The following is a 16,850-nucleotide window of genomic DNA, read 5'->3' on the forward strand; positions in this document are numbered from 1 at the left end:
AGAGTCAAGTGATGGGAAGAAGCTGAAGCAACCCCTGAAAGAGGCTCACACAACCGGAGATGGTCAGAGAGAGAGCCAGAGCCCAGGGCTGGAGGAGCCTGGCCCCAGCACTTGTCCCGCCTCGCCGGGATATGAGGGGAAGGAATGGCAGAGAGGAAGCGGGCCGGGATGGTCACAGCTGAGCGTGCTCCCGGGTTGTTTGCTTTGTGTGCAGCTGGTTAGCTTAGGTGAATTGTGTTCAGGTGGCTGCAAGGTTACAGCGCTGGGGTAGAGAATCGTCAGGTCCTAGTGACAGAACAAAAGGTTTGTAAAGTTCCTCAGCTGCTGCTGGCTCGCCCTGCCCACAATGCCAACAGCAGGAGGTCAGACGCTTTCAGAGCCACCCGAATAGAGCCTGGTAATTGGAGGGAGGCCAGATGAAGGACTTACTGTTTTGTATTATTCATCACATACAATTTGGTCACTTATAAAGAAACTCTTTCTGCCTGAGGGGAAGGAAAGCACTTCCTGATAGAATGCAATTTTTTTTTTTGGGGGGGGGCCCGCAGTACTGGGCATTGAACTTGGGGCCTTCACCCTGAGCTACATCCTCAGCTCTTTTTAAATTCTTTACTTTATATTTTGAGACAGAGCTTTGGCAAGTTCTCAAGCTGGGCTTGAGTTTGCCATCCTCCTACCTCGGGCCCCCCAGAGCGCCAGGATTACAGGGGTGAGCCACAGGAGTACGACTTTATAACAGGGTTTCTACTGGACTCTACTGGTAGAGGCTTTGCATTAAAAGTGTGTGCGCTTACAAATTTATCAGCAGGAGATTGGAGGACTCTTGTCCGTTTCAGAGAGAGGCGGCAGGCTTCCTACGAAGGATGCCCTTGACAGCATCACTCCCTCTCTGCTGCTGGCTGCTGGCTGCTTTCTTATCTGTAAGAGAGGGTGGGACCCTGGGCTGCTTCCTCTCTTCCTCCCAGAAACTTACACTTTCCGAGCTCCCACTCTAGGCAGGGAACTCCTGTGAGTGCTGTAGGGAGATAAATGCAACCCGATTAAACAAAAGCCAGCAGAGACAAAATTTGAGTAAGCCATTGGCCTCCCTGGAGGAATGTGTGGTTTTGCAGAAAAACTACAGTTATCCCTCAGAATTGGTGCCAAGGGTCCCTCAGACACCAAAACTGAGAGTGCTCGAGTCCGTTACATGAAACAGTGTGAGGTTTGCACATAGCCTGCCCCTGAGTACTTTAAATCGTCTCCCGATTACTTTTAAAGCCTAACACAGTGTGACTGCTGTGTAAATCACAGCAATACCGCATTGTTTAGGAAATCATGATCTCCAAAAATGTATGTGTTCCATACAGAAGTATCTTTCTCCAAATGCCTCCAACCAAAGTTGAATAGCTGCAGATGCAAAACCCGCAAACACAAAAAGCTGAGCAGTAATCAAAATCACTCTGTGCTAGTTGAGATTTTCACCGCCTCTCATTTAAGCACTTTAGTGGCTTCCTAATTGGTCTCCTTGCTTGCAATGATTTTTTTTCTGTCCTGTACACTGACAGAAGCATCTCTCTGAAGCCCATGGAAGGCTGCATGCTGTCCTCTAGCCCCACGACGTGACAGGCACTGCCACACTTTGATTCTTTCACCCATGCTCTCTTCATCCCTTGTGTCTTGAAACTCCTACTCACCCTTCAAGGCCCATGTTTCCCCTGCACCTGCACTTCTGGCAGAGCAAATGACTTCTGCTTCCTGTGCCTCCCTCACCCTTCCAAACATGCCTTAGTTTTAGCATTTATCACTGTATGACCTGTCTCCCATGATGCGGAAGAGTCAGATCGTCACTGTTTTTTGTTTCTGGCGTGTGACACTTGATAGTGCTGAATAAATGATTGTGAAGTCACGGGCTATCATACATGTGGAGCACACACACACACATACATCACTGTCCTTTGTCCCACAGGCCATAGCCATGCCTTGGGGGAATGCTGAGGACCAAGGATGGGGACGGTTTTTTCTCTAATATTTCAAACCCAAGGCAACAAAGTCTACACAGCAAACACTCACGTACCTGTGCCTAGCTTTGACAAACCTCATCATTTGCCATTTTGCCTCAGATATTTTTCTTCTTTTTTTCTAGGACATTAGAGTTAATATGCATTCTGCACCCCAAACGAATCCTTTCTTTTCCCTCTGAATTGAGCGTTTATCGCTCTTTGCATGTTTTTATGTGTTTACAACAAAAGCATATATTTTTAAATGATGTTTTATACTGTTTTGCATTTTAAGCATCTTAACTTGGTGTTGTTTCATTCTATATGTGTGAAATCACAACCTGTTCCCCGCTGAACATCATTGTCATGTATGTGGGCTTATTTCCAGGCTCACTATTCTCTTCCACTGCCTGCTTGTCTATTCCTGCACAAATTCCTTATCATAAGGGTCTTAGTGAGAGGTCATAGAGCTGGCAGGGTAAGTCTCTCCTTGTTCTTTAAAATAGCTTCAACCTTTCTTTGGCCTTTTTTCTTTCATATTAATTTTTGGATCAGCCCTTAAGGTTTGGCACATAGTTGCAATCTTTTCTATACTGGAGGCTGAGGGAGAACAAGTTTGAGTTCAAGACAAGGCTGGAAAGCTTAATCTCATTCTCAAAGGAAAAAAATTTGGGAAATTCCTTGCTTAAATTGATACATTAATGTAAAAGAGATTCTGTTTTTCTGGTGCTGGGTCCTGGTTTTATTTAATTAGTATCTGTTTATGATACATGATGAATATATTTATTGTGGTCCGGGGTCTTGCCATCCGGGGCCTGGTGCAGCCCTGGAGCGGCTCAGCTCTCCATCTGGGAGGGGTGTGGTGATGGATCAGCGGCTCATCCCCCTCCGCAGGGATCCTGGCGGCAGGAAAGAGCATCTGAGAGCTATTGCTGGGCCAGGGCAGAGCCCAGCCTGCAGGAACAGATAGGCTGCTCAGACCCCTGCCAAGGTCGGCTAACCCAGGGAGAGCAGGAGGCTGAAGGCTGCACTGCTTTGGCCTCCAAACACCACCATGGCAGCTATCACTGCCACCATCAGGCCTTCCCTTCCGACCCTGTGAGTCTCAACTTCCTTGCTGAGCTATGATTCTAAGGATTCCCCACATCACTCTGGGCTGGCACAACATGGAACACCACTCCACCACCCAGCCCGAAGCTCTCACAGGAGCTTGCTAGGACCCTTTGATGACCCAACATGTGCAGCTCTGAGTGACCCCCAGGCCTGCACAGGGCCAGAGCTTCCCTTGCTGTGCAGACAGAAGGAAGGCTGAGTGTGCCAGACCTGTGCCTTCCTCCCAAGGCAGAGATCACTTCCTGGAGAGAAACAGAAGGCTTTGGGCCACCCAGTGGGCTGAGCAGACTGCACAGAGAAGCCCTTGGCTGCAGGACTAGTTGTGACTGCTCCTTCCAGCCACCAGCTGACTCTGGGGTTTATGTGGGCAGGAACACTTAAAATCTGGCCCTCAAATACTTGGCAGAGGAACTCCCATTGTTTATGGGGACAAATAACTGCCACGCATCATGACACAGATTACAGACAGGGTCTCTGTCTTGCTCCCGCCGTGCCAGCAAGTTAAGAGTCCCTCATACTCACTGAGAATCTGCCGTGTGTCCAGCCTGGAGGAAGTGCTTATGAGTGGAGACCTCACTCTCGTTGACCACAGTGGCAGGTGAGACCACCCACTCAAGCACAAGAAACAAAGGCTCTGGAGCAGAGGGGACTCCTGCAGCCAAGGTCGCACAGCTGGTCTATGACAGGACCACGAGCTGAGATTCATCGACATGTGACTGCTGAATCCATGTCCAGCCTGTGTGGTGTTGCTGCCTGCTGTGACAGGGAGGAGAGATGGAAAGAAAGATAAAGGAGAGGAAAGAGGAGTATGGAGACCCTGTGGCAGGAAGGAAGGTCAGGAAGGCAGAGAAGAGAGAGAGAGAGAGAGAGAGAGAGAGAGAGAGAGAGAGAGAGGCTGGTGGTATGCGAGACTGTCCAGGAAACTGTCCAGGAAAAGACTTTCTTCCCCAAGGCCTGCCTCCTGGGTCCTAGGATCACCCATTCAGGATGACCTTGTATGTCCAGGGTGACCTTTTGTATCTCTTGGGGGAAGGAAAGGAAAGGAAAGGAAAGGAAAGGAAAGGAAAGGAAAGGAAAGGAAGTGGGGGAGGAGGAGACTGACTGTCACAGCTAAAGGGCCTCTCTGAAGGGACGTCTGGTTCTCTGAGGACTGGTGGGAAGAGGGAAGAGACCTGAGGCCAGTTCCCCTGGGAGCCCTGCCCTTTGTGCCGAGAACAGCAAAACCACAGCAGCTCTGTCACCCCTGGATCCTGGCAGAGAGGTTTTGCTCAAGACTAAGGGAAGAACCAGAGGGATGATGTGAAGAGCATTAACTTGGTTAAACAGAAATAAAAATCAAGCTTTTCCAGAATAGGAAACTATTTTATGCCTAGGGTTGAATCTCTGGGCACTTTTCTGTGTTCCAGTGTTCTCACATGACTGAACCACAGTGGATGGCATGTTCTTCCTGCTGTTGGATCAAAGGTCTCCTCTGTCTCAACGAAGGGAAGGTACAGGATGTACATGACAAGGGCAGGATGGGCTTGGGGAGGTCCCCATAGGGCGGGGCTGCCACTCCCGAACGGCCATTACAGAGAGCTCGGTGCTAGGCATTACCTCAGCCAGGAAGAAGTCACTCTGGGCTTTTGACTTCACTTTCCCTCTTTCTCTCATGTCCCCAGCTGCTAGGAACTTCCTCTTTCTGATTTCCTACTGAAGGAGTTCTGTGAGGCCAGCTCTCCTCCCAAACTCTCTCGAGTATGGACTCAATTTGTCCCTCCGTAGGAAACAGGGCAGACAGGATGTTGATGCCAAAGCAAGCCAAAAACCAAGTCAGTATGGAAGGCATTTGCCAGCTTCCTGTCAAAATTCTCTGGGCTCAGCTACAAGGCTTGCCAGGACAGGAATACCGGGCCTGGGGCCCTCAGGGAGTTAACAGATTGGCTTCAGGCCTGGCAGGGGCTATAGGGCAGGTGGGTGGGATCTCTGATGGGAAGAATCTTTGGCATTTGCCAAGTATACTTGCCTCAGGTGGGCAGCAGCATCTCACTTCCTTTTGAAACAGAGCAGTTTAAGATTCAGAAACAAGCTCTGGCCTATAAGGGGAAAAGATAAGAGATACTAGCCAAACCCCAAGATTCCAAGCAAATGGAGTCCAAGGTGCTCCTACTCATAGAGGAGCCTGAGAGAATGAGAGCAGATGCTCCACCACCAGATGGGCTGGGAAACGGCAAGAGTGGGGACTCACAGGTGAGGGTCCGAGGCAGGGAGGTCCTGCAGGAAGCCTGGGTCATGAACAATGACCCTCGTCCATTCTCTCACTGCCCAAGCAAGACAGATGAAGAACTCCAGGCCTAGCAGATGGGTCTGGCTGGGGCAGGCAAAGAGCAACACCTTCATCCTCATCATGTAGGTGATAAAATGTGAATCTTCACTTGTTCCCATGATAGTCTGAATTTTTTCCTGCAGAGTTGGCAAATCACTCATCTGGCACTGACCGCATCCATTCACTTTTGAAATTAAATGACTGCATTTCCTCATGCTCGTTCTTAGGAGGCCTTAGAGAAGTGGGGAAAAGGAGGAAACTGAGGCACACAGAGCCAAAGCGTATCAATGAACACATTCTTAGTGGGCTTCTTCCTCCTTCTACACCCCCGGCTGGAAATGATCACTGTTCAACCACGGCACTGGTCCCTTGAGCCTAGATCTGTGAGCAGTGCTCAGCAAGGCCCTGTAGGCCTTCCCCTCCAACTGCTTCATCCCTGCCACTCATTCCTGGGGTGCTGGGGTACCCGGTGAACTAGGAGCCAGAAAGGATGAGCCAAGAGCAGGGAGGAAGGGTCCCTCAAAAATAACATGTCTATCTCCAAGCCTTCCCTGGGACAGACATAGTCTGCTCTGTGTGATGTCTTGTGCCCCAGCAGGTCAACCCAGAAAGGTCAGTCTTCAGAGAGACACAGAGAAGAGAAGACACAAAGCTGAAGACACAGGTGCAATGGAGTCCTCTGGCACAAGGTGTGGACACTGGAGGAGAGGGAGACTTATGTCCATTTTTGCAATTAGCCCATCAAAGTGACTGGTGAAACCATTAAGAAGTTTACAAGGAGTCAGGCAGTCCTCTGTTTGGGCTGACAGCTCTACTTAACTCTCCAGTGACTCGTTTGCTTTTCATTATTTTAACTTTCGAGATGCAGGGAGGAAGGTAAGGGAGAAAAGGAACCATGTGTAGGAGTTTCAGCTCTACTTGTCATGTGCTCCAGGGCTGTGGTCTCCCAGGGGTGCTCTGTGAAGCTCTGGGCGTGGAGTGGTTTCTTGGGGAGTAGGAAGGACATGGGCATGTGCAAATGTGAGGAACTTTGGCTCCCCATCCTAGCCAGGGTAGCTCGGGTCTCTCTTTGGGGCTTTCCTTTGAAGAAAGATCATACAACTTTGAAAACAAAATCTGAAGTTCTGGGACCACCCCAACCTCTTACTCTTCTAGGAGAGGCAATAGTCTTGCAATTGTCTACCCAGCATGGCTCTCAGCAGCGAAGGGCCCTGGCTGGTATAGGACCCATCTGTTGGCCCACCATTGTCCCCAAGGTGAATTCTCTTACTTGACTCTTTCCCTCGGTTCAAGATGGTATAGCATTGCTAGAGTGTGATGAATGGGGGAAACTGAGGCAAATATATGGGATGCTTCAGTTCTCAGCTCCACCAACCAAAAACTTTCACAGCCTATAAGTCTTCACACACACACACACACACACACACACACACACACACACACACATGCCCTCACAGGACGGTTCCTATAAGGACTGGTCTCCAGAACCACAGACCATTCAGGGCATGATATTGGCCGCAGGCTGGGTTGACTGATCACCCTGGGGACAGAACAGGGCTAGCCTGGTGCAACTGATCCTGCAAGGACAGATGGTGCTCTGCCTGGGAAGAAAGCTCACTTCTCAGGAGAAGGCTTGGTTCTCTTGGAGGCTGTGATCTCCTTGTTCTCCTCCCAGTGTGTTAATTCCATTTCTTCCCAACAAAGATTTTTTAGGACATGGGTTATTTATAGCTCCTCCTAAGCCGTTTTCAGTCTGTTTCCTGTTCAAGTACTGCATTAGTCACCAGAGAGTGTCTCAGGCAATCTCCCATCCCTGCCTAATCCACAGGGAGCATAGGGATGCTGGTCAGACTCAGGGCAGATCCCAGAAGGAAAGTGATCACGGGAGACAGGAGGCTGGCGTGGGAGGCAGAGGGGAGCATCTCTTGTCCCCCAGCCTCTGTGGCATAAAGTCCCAAGTCCTTATAGCTTCCTAACTCTTGATGCCTTGTCCTTAGAGATACACAAACTTCAGAGGCACCTCTGTTTGCCTACATATTTTTGCCATTACTTGATGACCTATTTGCATGCAGCTCCTTGCAGAGAATTTCCTCCCAAGCCATATACGGTGATTTCACTGCACCACAAACTGGGGCGTCTACTGCAGCCAGCAATCAAGGCTCTTTCCTGTTCCCTGCTGCTATCCCCAGCTCCCTCCATCCCTTCACCACAGGTTTCCCAGGCTGCTCTGCCTGCTTCAAGCTCAGCTTCCCCCACACATAGGTGGTCCTAAGAATTGACCAGCTTCCTCTGAAGCTCTGAGCTGAGTCCTTGTACCCAGTGAGGGAGGAGCAGTGAGGGAGAAGGAACTTCAGGCCAGGGAATGGCAAAGGGAGCAGGCAGAAACCAGCCACTGTGGTCTTTTGCTTCCCCATGCCTCTGCTTATTCTGCTTTTAGCCTGGAAATCATCCCTGGACCATGGTGGATGCATCAAGCAATCCATTGCTGAAAGTCTCCAGTGGTCACCAACATCTACAGGCCCCTTGCCTCCTTGAACACACTGATTAACCTTTACAAATAACTAGCGAAGGAGTTGAATGCATGGTCTTCCTACCTTGAATTTTCTGGGGACAGGGAAGAGATAAGTGGAGAGAAGTTGGAAGTTCTGTTTGTGGAGTGTCACCAGGTAGCCTACACCCCACAGATGGAGAGCTTTCCAAACAGTCTGAGAACATCAGAGGTGACTGATTCTAGGTTGTCCTTGGTGACAATGGCCTTCTCAGTCCCAACCTCAAGGTTGCTCAATTCAGGGCAAGGAGCATGTAACACCAGCTGGTCAGGGAACATTTCTGTGCCAGGCTGCCTGCTGTGTACTGTGGAAACAAACACACAGAAACAGCCTTGATGGGAAGGCGTGTGAGCTAATACCACCCCAGGTCCTGCTCAGAGCTGGCATGCCTAGCAGCCCTGAGTGGGGGAAGTGGAGGAAATTGAGCATGAGACATGTATACCAGTGCCAACCAGGGTCCAGGGCTACTTCTGAGCTGTGGTGCACACTTATAATCTGGCCCAACTATTTTTATTTCCATTTTCTTTCAGTCCTAGGAAGTCTATCTTCCTACAGAGCACACTCAGTTACATCCTTGGGAGGGTGAGACCCCAGAAGATACAAACAGGGATGTGTGAGTCAGGTTTAGTTAAGGATGAGCTTGCTTCAGCTAGAGCTGGAGGCCTTGAGACTGATGCTCAGGGGACAGGGCATCCAGGAGCAGGGTGGGGATGTGAGCACCAAGCAGAGACCTTCCTTTGAAACCGCAATGGTGGATAGTGAATCTAAGCATCAAAGAGTGATATTTTACCCAACTTCTTCATTAGGAATCCCTCTCCTACTTCTACTTTTTAATTTTGAAGATCCATACATGTATAAAATGTACAGAAAGCACGACAGATTCTATAAAGAACTACAAAGCAAATGCCCCTGGGCTTCTGTCAGGAAATGAGATACTGCCAGTCCCTGCCCCTTACACATAGCCATGGCTACACAGTACTCCCTCTCTCTTAGATGTCTTCAGTGTCTACTTTCTTTTTTTGTGGTTGTACCACCTCAGTTTGCATCCTGGAAGAAAACACTTTACTTTTACCTGTTTTGGGCTTTAAATGAATAGAAGCATGTTGCGGAGATCCTGGGTATGTTGCTTCTTTGCTCAGTGATGTTTATGAGATTTACCCATGTCACTGTGTACAGCCACCCTGCGTTAATTCCGTCTCTGTGACTGTATTGCATTTCCCTGCATAAGTGTGCCAGGGATACTTACTGATACTACTATTGATGAACACCTGGGTTGTTTTTGGATTTTGGCTGTTGCAAGCAGTCCCACAGGGAGTGTTCTTGATAGATATATAACCTGGTACCAATGCCCACATTTCCCTCCAGGGTTGAGGCCTAAGAGTGGAGTTGTTGGGCTAGCGAGGTAATTCATGGTTTTCCCAGGGCTTGTACTATTCTTCCTCTTTCTGTTGGTCCTGCAGCTGATACCCAAGGCAGGGAGCCCTGAGTTCCGAACTGCTGAACCTGCAGAAGCTGCAGCGGGGAATGAATCCTGCTGAGAAGTCCATCCTTGTGCGCTTTCCCTGCTTGCCCTGCACCATTGTTCCAGCCTCTGCTGTTGCAGCTCCCAGCACTCAGCTCAGTGCTCCTTCCATCTAGGGCTCTGTTCACAGAGGTTCCCAGGCTCATCTGATCAAGGACATGGTGAGCAGTCATCATCGAAAGGTCAGTCTAAAGGTAGTGGGACCCTGACCCTCGAGCAGGAAGTTGGAGATGACTCAAGGCTGATCGCTGGTTGGCATTGCCGTCTGGGAACTGAGGCATAACAGTTCTTCCTAGGTATCTAAATCAAGCAGTGGGAGGAGATATCAGGGCTACTGCTGGTCTCAGAGGCCTGGAACAGACTCTGGGCACCCTGAATAGGTCTCAATTTAAATAGTCTTAAATCATAAAGGAGAATTAATGAGCTTGTGACAAAATATGATGGTAGCCCTGGCTTCAGGAGAAGCTTGGTCCAGGAGTTCAAACAGTGTCATCATATTCAGGCTTATGGAATATTTTGAGAGAATATCTCTCTCTATTTTAGGAGAGTCAGTAGTTGCTAAGAAGGGGTCGGATGAAGCTGCATTGAAAAGCTCAGATTCTGGAATGGAAATGGAAGCCAGCAGTCCAGGCTGAGGCCATAGCCAGGGACGACTTGGAGCATGATGCCCTGTGTCTGGACAGTAGGTACCCCCAGGGTTTTCCTAGAATATAGTGAACCACTCCATTAAGTTTGGGAACTGGTAGTTTAGCACAGCCCTATAAAGACATGTTTACATCTTCAGATTCCTAAAAATATTGGTCAAGTGTTATTCTGAGCATCTGGGAAGAGAGCCCCTGAGAAGAAAGTAAAAAAAAAGAAAAAAATATATGTATGCACTTTTACTAGATACAAACTATTTGGATGTGTTTTTTATACTAGAATTTGGGAGCCAGAAGTTCTGATTCAAGATGAATTTAAGATGCATTATGTTCAGGTAGGAATTGTTGGAATTCCTAGCACATTTCTGTGATATATGAGACCAAAGGGACAGACTATTTGAACTCAAGGCCATCTTGGCAATTCCTAGAGGTATAGTAGCTGCAAAGGTTTTAAAGAACACTTATAGGGATGGAACCTAGACCCTTGCATGTGGCATGCTAAGCAAACACTCTATCACTGACCTACACCCCAGGTGTTTTGTTTGTGTTAGTTTAATGCAGAAAGGAATGAAAAAAACTAAGTGTTCCAAAAATGGTAAGCAATCTCCTTGGCATCTTCAAAATCACATCTCTGCATGTTATTTGTACAAAACCATATAAAAGGAAAAAGCTGATCCTTCTCTTTCAGTCTCCTTTCCCAGAGGGACCTACTAGTCAGGTTCTTATGCATTTCCCAGAAATGGTTCTCCAGCAGCCAGGCCTAAAGCCAAGGGGGACTGGGGAGGTGCTCGCATCGAAATGGGGAGAGCCCTAATAAATGACCTGGGAGCCCCCACGTTCCATGGACCCCTCTTTAGTTCCCCTCCCCTCTGGCTCCAGGTGAAACCTCCCAGTGAGCCTGGGCTGCCCCCAGCCCTGTCACTCACTGGGCCACAGCTTGGGCTTCAGGAGCACTCACAGCAGGGGAACGGTTACAGATGAGATGCCCCAGGGAGGATTTCCACACTGATTACATGTCTAGTGCTTTAGAACATCCCCACTCTATGCTTTCCAGCAGTGATTCATCGAGGAATCATCAGAGACAGCCTGATGGGGACCATGCCTGTGTGCCTTCCCTAGCTTTGATCAGGATTATACAACCTGGTGCTGATTTGTGCTTGGAAGTTTTTCTTTTGCCACTCGTCCCTAAGAGGTTGCAGAGGAGACTATATAATTAGCATGCAATCTTTTTCCTTAATTACCTGTCATATGTATCCAGAAACATGCATGATATCAGACCTAGAATAAAAGTGCAAGACTCTCAAAAATTCTCACTCGCCATAGATCCACTCATGATAATTCACTAATCATATATTTTAAGAATTCCCTGATTCCCAGGCCCTCTGCTATCCCAGCAGCACCTTTGCTTGAGGCTTTAGAAGAGAGACAAGTAGAGAAAGGAAGAGAGGGGCAGACTTTGTGCAGAAGTACAAGCATCTGGGATCCGTGACAAATGACCCACGGGTCAGGGGCAGAATCAGGAAGGCCTTGAGTCCTGCAGCCCTCAATTTGGACTTTATTTTAAAGGCCAGTGGGAACCACTGAGGGTTTTGAGGAGGAGAATTGAATCATTGGGAGCCCAGCACAAAGAGAATCCAGTCAGATAGGATAATGGGGCAGTGTTAGAGGAGGGGTCGTTCACTAAGGTTTAGGCAGTAAAACGACTGGGAATGGCACTGTTCACAGAGCAAGAAACATAAAAACTGTCAGACAGAAAACCTGAGAAGACACAGTTGCTGAATCAGGTGAAGGTCACCTTGACAGGACTGAGGCTATCAGTGGTGGTGACTCCACACTCAGGGAGCCCAGGCAGACACTGGATCTCTCTCTCCCCACCCCGGACCTTCTGCTTGTGCTGCCCATTCACCACACCCAGCTGAGGGCCTAGGAGGCTTCCCCCGTAGCCCACAGGTACAGGCAGCCTCCTGGCAAGCGCGGGCCAGCAAGCGTGGAGCAGTGCGCTGCACAAAGGTGGTGTCATCGAATCAACAAGACCTGTGGGAGGGAGACAGATGAACTGGAGACAGAGCAGGGTGGGAGGAGAGCTTGTAGGTCCCAAGGAAGCACTGGCAATGAAGACGTGGAGACGGAGGGAAAAAAGTCTCTGCTGATGTTAAGAAAGTAAATGGCCATGACCCAATCAACGACAGGGGTGAAGTCAGGGAGGGTCGATGGTGACACAACGGACTAGGAAGAGGAACAAGCCTAAGAGAAGCGCTGCTCCTGGACAAACAGGAAAGCCAGCAAAGCTGACCACTGTGGACGGACAGATGGCTTCCCATGTCCTTGCTCTGGGCAGCCACAGTAGTGTCTGGTGTTTCCCTGCTTCCAAGCCTGTGCCATTTCCTCTAGGATTTAGCAGCCCCCCAAAGCCTCCGCTTCAGTGTAAGTCTGCCCTCCCTCCTCATGTACCCAGGCTGCAAAATGATTTCTGTTTCCACTTCTTTCCCCTGTTGAGTGGTCTGAACACCAGTTCTTTAAAGTCACCATAAAAAAGTAACTGACGGCTCTCTGTGGAGATAACTGCCAATTTTAAAGAGATCTGTTGAAATGAATCTGTAATTAAGAGACTAAAGGGGAAGATTTTTATTTTTAACTCTGGACTTTCCTAGGGGGACTCTGAAGTCCCCACTCCACTCCAGCCTGTACCTCCTCGAAAGAACTCAGGTCCAGGGCTGGGGAGTGGCTCAGTAATAGAATATTTGCATGCACAAAGCCTGGGTTCCACTCCCAGCATGCAAAACAAACAAAAACAGAGGACTGAGGTCGGCAACTTAATGCCTGCTCTGTAGTGTGGAGACCTGAATCTGACAGGACTTTCAATGTTGGTGCAAATTTTAATGTTGGCTGCTGAGAATTGTGCAGTACATTTAGAGACAGGGTGGACACAAACAGATTGTAGACCAATAAGACAACAGTAAAATGAGAGAGCAGAACCCCACGAGCACCTTCTTCCTTTATGAATTCCCATCATCCACCCATGGATCTGCCTTGGAGAGGAGCAAGCACCCAAAAGCCCCACAAGTCAGAAGGAAAGAGGAAGGTAGGGGAAACAAGGCCACATTGCTAGTAGCCAGCTGCTGTCCTGTGGTTGCCAGGGTGATAATGATTTTTGTATACCTGTAGGGTACAGTGGCTACTTGCCGGGTGTCTATCTAAGCAGACTGGACTTCTTCACCACAGTGCCTTCCCATGTCATAACACAAGCCATCAAAATTTCCCTGCGGAACAGTATTTGTTCTCCCTGAGGGATTGCGTTCCTGACCAAAGACTTAACTGGAGATAAATCATAGCTGTGGTCAACAATCTGTCATAAGCAGAAGGCATGAGTGCCCAAACATTCTTTATAAGTTCCAGGGCTAAAATTATTTTCCAGCCTCACCACAGAGCTAGCACTGGGCTCCATGTGAGGCTCATGTACTGTGTTCATTCACTCACTCATCCATCCATCCATCCATCCATCCATCCATCCGTCCATTCATTCATTTATCCAAGGGCGAGACAGTCACTTTGTCTCACCCCTCTACTCCCCCTTAGATTAGTATTCTGAGCAAGGATTTTGTGCTGAATAAAAGATTTGTCAAAATCTTAACTTCTAGTTCTTTGAAATGTCACTCATTTGGAAATAAGGATTTTACAAAGGTAACCAGGTTGACATGAGGTCATTAAGGTGGGATTTAATCTAGTGGACGGACACCATTATAAACATGGGGAAGTTGGGCACAGACTGACGTGCCCTCTGGGAAGGTGGTGTGAAGACAGAGGGTGGATGCCACTGGGTGATGGAGGACTGGAACAATGCCTCCCCCAGTCAGGGCACGCTGAGGATCACCTGAGCTGAGAAGAAGTAAGGAAGGATTCCCTCCAGAGTTTTGGGAACCATGGCCCCGCAGCCCCTTCACTTTGGACTTCAGACCTCCTGAAGTGTGAGGAAATGCAGTCTCTTTGTGATTTCCAGTGCATGCTATTATATGATAACAGCCCTAGGGGAGGAACAAGCCAATCATTGTGACCCCATGCCCTGGACCATCAGGGTCAAGGAGCTGTGAGAGGGCTGCTGGGCTGAGAAAGGCTCCATTTTCCCAGCATAGGATTCTGGGAACTGCTGCCCTCATCTTACGGGAACCTAAAAGTGAAGCCCTCGGCAAGGAGGGCAGAGCAGATGGAAAGAGTCTGGTCACAGATGATCCGATTGAGCTACCGATTCAGGCAAGCTACAGCCGGCCTGTACGCAGTGCTGATACATGAAATAACACACTTCATTACTCTGGAGCTGGGAGGGAAGTGCTAACTGGCCCGTGTCCTTCAGGTGTCCACCAGCTGCCCTATGGGCTTGGCCCTCCCCCCTGCCACTCTCTCTCTCTCATGCCAACTGAGTCTCCAGCTCCTCCCAGCCTCTCTCCCACACCCCCGGTACTGACGGTCAGCTTGTCGCACAGACGGATGCACTGCTGGCTGCCGCGGCCCTTCCGGTCCCTGGAGGAGTTTCCATTCCCATGACTTTCTTCTCCTGTCCCTTCCCCTCTCACTGATCCTGTCCTCTGTCTCGAAAAATCTACCTTCTCATTTCCTGTCACCTTTCCTTTATTTTATTTATTTATTTTTAGGTGGCAGGTATAAGAGAAAATATGCAAGTTTTAAGTTTATCGGGCTGATATATTTCACTTAATATGATGGTCTCCAGGTCCATCTGTTTTCCTGCAAATGACCTGTAAGTACCCCACATACTTACAGATCATTTGAGAATTAATTGACTAATAATCCACTATGTCTATACATCACATTTTCTTTATTCATTCACACAGTTTAGCTATTATGAATTACACCGCTATAAATACGGATATGCATGCACCACTATGGTTTGCTGCCGTTAGTTCTTCCCAGAATATAGCAAGAAATGGTATAACTGGATAAAAAGGTATGTCTGTTTCTCATTTGGGGAGAATCTGCATACCGATTTCCTTAGTAGTTGTTCTAGTTTACATTCTCACCAACAGTTTAATGTTTTTGTTCATTTGTTGGTTGGTTTTTTGAGACAGGGTCTTGCTATGTAGTTCAGGCTGGACTTCAGTTCACTTTGGAGCCTAGGCTGGCCTCAAACTCGCAGCAACCCTCCTGCCTCTGCTTCCTAAATCCTCCCACATCTGGCTCATTCTCATCAACAGTGTGGAAAGGTTCCTTTTACCCACGTGTTCCCCTGCATTTATTGTTTTTGTGTTCTTGATAACAGCCATTCTGACTGAAGTAACATGGAATCTCAGGGTAGTGTTGAGGTGCATTTCCCAAATGGCTAAAGATGTTGAACTTTTTACCCCACATACTTACAGATCATTTGAGAATTTTCTACCCACTCCATTTGCCGTTTATTTATGGGGTTACTTGCGGTTCTTTTTTATGTTACATTTTTGGGATATCTATATCTAAATCTATATTCTAGGTATTAATTCTCAGTAAGAGAGTAGCTAGCAAAGATTTTCTCCTATGTTGCAGGTTGTTTCATTACTATGTCGAATATTTTCTTTGCCATAATTTTAATTTGATATAGTGCCTCTTGTTGATGCTTGATATTATTTTCTGGGTTGTTAAGGCCCAATTTGGTAAAACTTTCCCTAAGACATGTGTGTTGTCTTAAACCACTAAATTTTGGGATGGCTGTTACATGGCAATAGCTAACTGATACACTGACAACCTGTATGAGGCAAACAAAAAGGGTAAACATTGTCTGTCTGCTGTCTAAGATTTACGTCTGTTTTCATCATGTGCCAGATACTAGGTCAAAGGTTTCTGAGCTCTCACCCAGATGAGAGCTAAAATTATCATCTCTATCTGCCTGTGAAGAAACCAGTCCTCAGAGAAAGTAAAGAAATTGTTAGACATGACAGATCATATTCCCCAAAGATGACTGATACAATATCTGCCATCAGATACACTTTTCTAGAAGGGAGAATCCAATTTTCTTCTTGAAGCTGGTGGGCTTTGATGGTAAACTAACAGGATGGAGCAGAAGTGATGAGGCATGGGTTCGAGGTAAGTCATAAAGGGAGTTACAGGCTCTACTTCATGAGCCAGGCACTTGCCTTTGAAGCCCCAGCTTCCACGTGAGAAGCCTAACTACCAAAGGTCACCAGGCTGTCAGATTGCTGGGACACACTGAGAGCCCCGTGTGGGTGTTCCCACTGATAACTCCGGCTGAGGGCCTGGCTGACAGCCTGCATGGAATTCCTGATGTGCAGTCACCCCAGACTTCATGCCTGGTCCCTGAGCCTGGATAGCATAGATAAGGGGAAACTGTCCCCTCTCTGCCCTGCCCGCCCCACACCACACATGAGCATAACAAAATGGCCCCTTCCCCTTCCCACCAAGTCTAGATGGCTAGGTACTCCTGCCAGAACTGAAGTGATGCAACTAGGTAACAGGAAGTGGAGTGAGGTCAGACCTTGGACCCTGGCAGTTTGACCCCAGAATCTGAGCTCCTGACTGCTTCTCGTTTCTCCACACATCTCACATCTCACATCTCACATTGAAAGGAAGCTTTGTCTCCCCTGACACCAGTGCATCTGCTTTGGAAGGCACTCCATTCTCCATGCGCTGGACTCAGAAAGCCAGGAGGAGAGAAACTAAATGCTGCCAACTCTGCCACCTCCAGGCTGTCACCCTCCCCTGCTCCTCCTTTCCGCAAGTTTATCTCCCCTCCCAGTGGTA

Source organism: Cavia porcellus, unplaced genomic scaffold (genome assembly GCF_034190915.1).
Source record: "Cavia porcellus strain 051 isolate PalLab524CR breed Dunkin Hartley unplaced genomic scaffold, mCavPor4.1 scaffold_6, whole genome shotgun sequence".
Lineage (NCBI taxonomy): Eukaryota > Metazoa > Chordata > Mammalia > Rodentia > Caviidae > Cavia > Cavia porcellus.